This window comes from Copadichromis virginalis, linkage group LG23, assembly GCF_057382275.1.
Source record: "Copadichromis virginalis isolate Kocher_CV1m ecotype Utaka linkage group LG23, C_Virginalis_male_GT1.1, whole genome shotgun sequence".
NCBI classification, from domain to species: domain Eukaryota; kingdom Metazoa; phylum Chordata; class Actinopteri; order Cichliformes; family Cichlidae; genus Copadichromis; species Copadichromis virginalis.
The window spans coordinates 46,323,041-46,330,753 of record NC_140639.1 but is presented as its reverse complement, the minus strand read 5'-3'; positions in this window follow the sequence as shown (position 1 = coordinate 46,330,753).

Here is a 7,713-nt window from a genome sequence, read left to right as displayed (position 1 = left end):
TGTAAGTAAACTGGCTGAGATGAGACAGACGATGCACCGGGTCCTCGTCTGAGTGCTGGCTTTCAGTTGTGCTGTCTCTCTTGCCCAGCCATGCACACACAGACACTGTGCTACACTTACACAGTGAGACAGATGCTCACAGAGACGTCCAGATACATTTTGTCCTTGCTGGAGGTCATCTTGTGTTTTTTGGCCCACTGTGGCCTCACACCGAGCTCCTGCTGTTTTTTGAACACTTTAACAGCTAACAACTTTTAGCTTCCTGTTGAACACACGGGGGGGGGGGGGGTGCAGGAGGTAATAAATCAAGTTTGATTATCCTAATTTATAGCTGTCTTTATGTTAATGATTAAAATAAAATTGACAAGAGGAAGGTGTTGGTGTGTGTGGTTGGGAAGAGAAGGGCGAAGCTAGTATGAAGCACAAACAGAGGGAGCTGTTTGCCTCTCGCTGTAGCGCTGTGAAACACGATCTGTAGATTGCAGCTTGTGTAGGTGCTCCAAGAAAATGGGTTCATCGGCATGCAACACTGTAGATGTGCACGTATGAACTCGCGAAAGAGAGAGGATGCTTGTGTTGCTGAGCTTGTTCTTGCACAGCGGGGAGATGTGAGGTAGGTTGGGGCTACCTCATAACTCCCCGCTGTGAGGCTGCCAGATGGGAAGAAGAGGAAACCGCTTCGTTGTCCTGAAACGCTCATTTTCCTCTGCTCACTTTTCATCTTTACAATCTCAGCACTTGGGTGTGTATCTTCTTGCAGTGGGCCTCTCAGTTTCATTCTTATTCATAAGCTCCTCTTTGTGTTATTTAGTTTGTACCTGAAAAGTCTAATTTCTGCCTTTGTACACAAGTACAAATAAAAGGAGTACCACGTACTTTAATGGGTCAGCTTGGGTCCAGACCTGAATTAGAGATAATGTTGGGCTGTTTTAGGTCTGAGCCACTAACCTGACGAAAACGCAACACAACTGCTGGTTGTTTAAAACAGATGGTTGGAGAGGCAGGTCAGTGCTTTTAAAGGTTTATCAGGTGCCAAATCATTTTATAGATGTGAAATGTAGGACTGTGCAAAAGTTTGAGCCACACCTTAATTCTAACATATAACTTACTGGGTGGAACTTACTGGAAACGGGTGCAACAGTTTAAATTTGAAAAGTTTACATGAAAATACAATATAAAAGGCGTCATACAGAGTTGATATAATGAGCTTGAGCATCTTTATCTTCAGCACGCCCTGAACTCTCTTAGGCACATTTCTTTGGAATTCCTTTAAGTAGTCTTCAGGAATAGTTCTCCGAGCTTCTTTAAGGACATTCAGAGCTCTTCTTTCAATATCAGCTGCCGTTTTGTTCCATTCTCTGCCGAGATGATCCCACACGGCTCAGGTCAGTCCATGAATGATGGTGTTTCGATGTGTTTAGTAAGCTGCTGCCGATCAGACGCTTTCCAGATGGTATTGCATGGTGCATCAAAGTCTGGTGGTACTTTTCATAATTCCATCAATTTTGACGAAATCCCCAACACCCTGGCTGAAATGCAGACCCAAACTATGGCAGAGCTGTACAGTAGTTTACAGGTGGTTGTAGACATATTACCAGCAATTTGAACCAGAAATGTCAAATTTTGGTTCATCACTCCATCAGACCTGCTGCTACTGATTTTCAGTCCAGTTCATGTGTAATTTGGCATCCCTCAGCCTTTTCTCCCTGTTCCCTTCCTTAATAATGGCTTCTTGACAGCCACCCTTCACTGACACCATGAGATGAGGCTTTGGTGAACACTAGATGGATCAACTGAAGGACCAAGTGCATCTTTCAGGTCCTGTGTCAGGTGTTTGCTGAATCTTTTTTGACATGACTTTCAGGTACTGTTCCTCCACTGTAGATAGATTTTTCAGCTTCTCCCCTTTTTTTCTGTCTTCTACTTTCCCAATCCAAAGAAATTAAATAGTGTGTTTCTGTGGCAGGTTGCTAGTAACAAAGTGCCTAAAGATAAAATTTAAAATTGGTTCTTTGCTAAGTTGTGTGTTTTGTATTGTATTTGACAACTCGGGTTTGTCCCCTTGAGTTAGGTTAAGTGGTTTAACCCCCCCAAAAACAAAAATATCGCTCTGAAAGCGATCAGGTACAAGGACTGGACTGAAAATGGGTGAAAAAGCAGTTATTGTCCAAAGAAAAACTTTAAATGACCTTCAGAAAGTCTAAAGAAAGGAAGAAGAAGAACATCTGACTCAGGACAGGCAAAATATAAAGAACCGAGGAGAGGCTCAAGACTTATTCACAGATAATCAATCAAATTAATCAAGCGTCATCTGGAAGCAGCCTCCTGGCTATAAGAGCGTCTCGTTTTTGTCTGGTGGCGCTCACAGTAGTCTGCTGTGACGGGGACCTCGAGGACTAATGTTACAGGGAAATCATTAGGAAAGTGCTTTGGACTGAGCTTTACTGAAATCTCAGTTTTCCCCCTGTCGGAGAGCTCCACCACCTCCACCCCTCCTCCTCCTATTCCTTCTTTTTAAACGTCAGTACAGGTACCGTCTCCCTCCCTCCCATCCCTGTCTTTTTGTTACATAGAACTTAGTGGCTGTGCTCACTGTTCAATTCAAGTTGGTTTAAGAGAGATGGTAGTTTAAAAAACACAAAAACAAGCTGTTTTGGTAAAGCAATATATATGATTATTAAAGATAAAGTATGGCGTTAATTTTGTTTGAGTTCCTGCCGTCTCTTTACTTCTCACTCTGTTTTGAAGCATCTGCCTTCCAGCAGATGGGGGAGACTGTAATGGCAGCTGCTTTCCAGGAGGATGTAGCTCATCTGTATCATGAGGCCTGTTGGGCCATATACGTCCTAAGAGTAAGAGTAATTTCCTGCTCTCTCTTTTCCTCTCTAACTTTTCCCTGTGTGCATCAGACTTCCCCCCCCTCTTCTTTGTCACTCCAACGTTCTCAGCTCAGGCTGCATAGAAAGCTGGCATTTCTCTTGCCAGGCTTATTAAAGCCTGTGCTTTAGAGCTCTGGAGGGGGGCTAACACTCGAGGGGGACATGACAGTCATTGGCAGCGACAGCAGTTTAGTGACAGCTTCCTAATGTCAACAGTCACATGGACAGGTGAACATCTAAACGGATAGAAGAGAGGTGGATGGAGAGAGACAGGGAAGGTCAGAAGTTGTGGATGAACTCAGCGTGCGGTTCCTGCGTCTTCTTTCCCTGCGCCGTGCAGCTGCTTCAGTGGGAATAAAGCCTCATTAGGATGGAAATGGGAAGGCAGACTAACAGAGACGGCTGCTGGAAATGAGTGGGAGTAAAAACGAGATGGAGATGAGGGAGTAGATGGTCAAACCTTCAACGTTTTCAACTTTTTTTTCCTTTTTTTTACATCCGTTGGGCTCCCAGACGGCCAATCAGTCCTTCTGTCTGTAAAGACTGACAGTAGCTGCTTTTTACTTCTCATCCCTCCCTTCTTTGCACCTCTCAAAACCAACTCTCGTCTTTACTTGATGAAAGTTGTTTTTGCAGAGTTAATCTTGCAGCTCAGCCACAGCATAGCCCTCGGCAACCTAGAGCATGCTAGCGGGCCGTTGTTATTATGTTATTACTGTGTTTTTCGGAAAATAAGGCACTCTAAAAATCAGTCCTTTGATTTTTCTGGAAATCGACAGTGCTCCTTATAATCCGGTTCGCCTTATGTCTCTACCAGCTTTGCACATCTACAGACTGAAATCTTTGCCCATTCTTCTTTGCAAAACAGCTCCAGCTCAGTCAGATTAGATGGGCAGCGTTTGTGAACAGCAGTTTTCAGATCTTGCCACAGAGTCTCGATTGGATTTAGATCTGGACTTTGACTGGGCCGTTCTAACACATGGATATGTTTTGTTTTAAACCACTCCATTGTTGCCCTGGCTTTATGTTTAGGGTCGTTGTCCTGCTGGAAGGTGAACCTCCGCCCCAGTCTCAAGTCTTTTGCAGACTCCAAGAGGTTTTCTTCCAAGATTGCCCTGTATTTGGCTCCATCCATCTTCCCATCAACTCTGACCAGCTTCCCTGTCCCTGCTGAAGAGAAGCACCCCCAGAGCATGATGCTGCCACCACCATATTTGACAGTGGGGATGGTGTGTTCAGACTGATGTGCAGTGTTAGTTTTCCACACATAGCGTTTTGCATTTTGGCCAAAAAGTTCCAATTTGGTCTCATCTGACCAGAGCACCTTCTTCCACATGTTTGCTGTGTCCCCCACATGGCTTGTGGCAAACTGCAAACGGGACTTCTTATGGTTTTCTGTTAACAATGGCTTTCTTCTTGCCACTCTTGCATAAAGGCCAACTTTGTGCAGTGCACGACTAATAGTTGTCCTATGGACAGATTCCCCCACCTGAGCTGTAGATCTCTGCAGCCCGTCCAGAGTCACCATGGGCCTCTTGGCTGCATTTCTGATCAGCTCTCCTTGTTCGGCCTGTGAGTTTAGGTGGACGGCCTTGTCTTGGTAGGTTTACAGTTGTTCCATACTCCTTTCATTTCTGAATGATCGCTTGAACAGTGCTCCGTGGGATGTTCAAGGCTTGGGAAATCTTTTTGTAGCCTAAGCCTGCTTTAAATGTCTCAATAACTTTATCCCTGACCTGTCTGGTGTGTTCTTTGGACTTCATGGTGTTGTTGCTCCCAATATTCTCTTAGACAACCTCTGAGGCTGTCACAGAGCAGCTGTATTTGTACTGACATTAGATCACACACAGGTGATGATCTGTTGCTTGTGAAGCTCGCACACAAGAATTTCACTCACATGTGCTGTACCAATGTACCTGCACATGTGATGTGACAATAAAAGTGATTTGATTTGAGGTGCACTCTGTTTAGTCATTAGCACTCATCAGGCAACGTCTATGTGCAACTGACTGCACTCAGACCAAAGGGGGCTGAATAATTACGCACACCCCACTTTGCAGTTATTTATTTGTAAAAAATGTTTGGAATCATGTCTGATTTTCGTTCCACTTCTCACGTGTGCACCACTTTGTGTTGGTCTTTCACGTGGAATTCCAATAAAATTGATTCATGTTTGTGGCTGTAATGTGACAAAATGGGGAAAAGTTCAAGGGGTTGAATACTTTTGCAAGCCACTGTATGAATTCTGGTTGTGTTTACTGACCTCGAAACGATTTTATGTACACGGCGCTCGAAAATCTGTCAAATGTTTTAGTACGACTTTGCTAAGCTACGAAGCCGCACCGCTTGATGGATTGTCGGAGCATTACGGCTATCGTAGGCAGGAGCCTCGCGGAGTGATACGTACTGTGCTTCAACATAATATTACTGTATTGTGTGTTTGTTTAACCTCTTTTTAAGTTTTGTGGATATTATACATGGTTGTGCTGAGGATATGTCGGCCAGTTTCCACTGGAAATGCCTTTTGGTTAAACTGTCAGCAAGGAATTTGCATTTGCACTGTTACATTTTTATATAACTTTAATGCAGATAAAACAGCTGCTTATTTAAGTGTAAATACATTGATGTTTTTTTTTTTTTGCACAAATGAAGTGGAGTTGTAAAGTATTTTGTCTCGTGTCAGTTATATCGTTATCGCACATTTTCAAATTTATATCGTGATGAATATTTTTGGCCATATCGCCCTGCTCTACTTCTACAACACGCCTTGTGTAGATGAGTTAGTGAGGCAAACTTACCAGCTGTCTTATTGTGTCTGTTGAGTGTTTGGTTTTGTGAACGGCCTCTTTAATGCACGAGGGTGTGACCATCCACATCCTTGTATCTGTCCACTGTCAGCCATTCATTTTGTGCAAATCTGGCCAAGTCTTCCAAGTGTGCGTGTTTTGGGTTTTTTTTGGGTTTTTTTCCTTCTGACCAGATGCAGCTTTCTGCAACATCACTTTAATGTCCTTATACTGATCACCACACTGTGTATGTGCGCTAAAACAGCAATCATTTCACTGCTCCTTCGTAGTGGCAGGTTACAAAACGTCATTAGATGCTGCGTGGCTGTACAAGATAGACTTTGGTTAGCAACAACTCTCTGAGGCCTTTACTGTGAAACAGAACGCTGTCTTATCCAGCTAACTTCAAGGCTTAATGGGATCACTGCGGTTCAGCTCAGTGTGACTTCATGTGTCTGAAAGCATCAGCAGGTGAAAGATGCACCAACATTATCTCCTGGCTTTAGTTTCCAGACTGTCAGCAGTTGTTCCTGCAGTCTGTAGCTTCCTGAACACGCCTGATCTTGTCTGATCTCGGAAGCTAAGCAGGGTCGGGCCTGGTCAGTACTTGGATGGGAGACTGCCTGGGAATACCAGGTGCTGTAAGCTTTTACACACAAACTGCAGAGGGCGCTGCTGCTCACTCACAGAAAACAGCATCAGGAAAAAAACTTGATGACAACACTTCACTAAAAAGAATGTGTTAAGTTTGTGTGTAAAAATAAATAAATAAAAAATACAAATCATCTTACGTTATCCACTTTTCTGGAGACACACAATTCAGCTAATCCAAAATGCTGCAGCAAGAGTCCTGACAGGGACTAGAAAGAGAGAGCAGATTTCTCCTGTTTTGGCTTCCCTTCATTGGCTTCCTGTTAAATCCAGAATTGAATTTAAAATCCTGCTCCTCACATACAAGGTCTTAAATAATCAGGCCCCATCTTATCTTAATGACCTTGTAGTACCATATCACCCTATTAGAGCACTTCGCTCTTGCTCTGCAGGCCTACTTGTTGTTCTTAGAGTATTTAAAAGTAGAATGGGAGGGAGAGCCTTCAGTTTTCAGGCCCCTCTTCTGTGGAACCAGCTTCCAGTTTGGATTCGGGAGACAGACACTATCTCTACTTTTAAGATTAGGCTTCAAACTTTCCTTTTTGCTAAAGCATATAGTTAGGGCTGGACCAGGTGACCCTGAATCCTCCCTTAGTTATGCTGCAATAGACGTAGGTTGCCGGGGGATTCCCATGATGCATTGAGGTTTTCCTTTCCAGTCACCTTTCTCACTCACTATGTGTTAACAGACCTCTCTGCATTGAATCATATCTGTTATTAACCTCTGTCTCTCTTCCACAGCATGTCTTTTATCCTGTCTTCCTTCTCTCACCCCAACCGGTCGCAGCAGATGGCCCCGCCCCTCCCTGAGCCTGGTTCTGCCGGAGGTTTCTTCCTGTTAAAAGGGAGTTTTTCCTTCCCACTGTTGCCAAAGTGCTTGCTCATAGGGGGTCATATGATTGTTGGGTTTTTCTCTGTATCTATGAAGCGCCTTGAGGCGACTTTTGTTGTGATTTGGCGCTAAATAAATAAAATTGAATTGTTTCCTTACCCCTTGTGTCAAAGTGGCTCGGACTGAATTCATTTCCCATTTGTCATTTGTGTTCTTTTATCTTATAGTCAATCATAATGCTTTAATGTAAACACAGCACATGTAACCTTGCCTCTGCATACTATCCCGGGTCTATTTGTGGTAGCATTGGTTATATTCATTACTGCAGTGCAAATGTTCTTAAAGCTAAATGTCACTTCATCATTAGTTGATTTGAATCTTTCATTTGGTTATACTTATCATTGTGTGTTCCTTTGAGCAGGTCCTATGTGTAAAACAGGTATGTGGGAGGGGCCGCCCTAGTACTTCCTGATTATATAGGATATGATGTCATTGATCATGTCAATTGGGTATAACCAAATGAAGGGGTGTTTCTTTTGTGTAAAATTGTTTATTTCCTATAAAA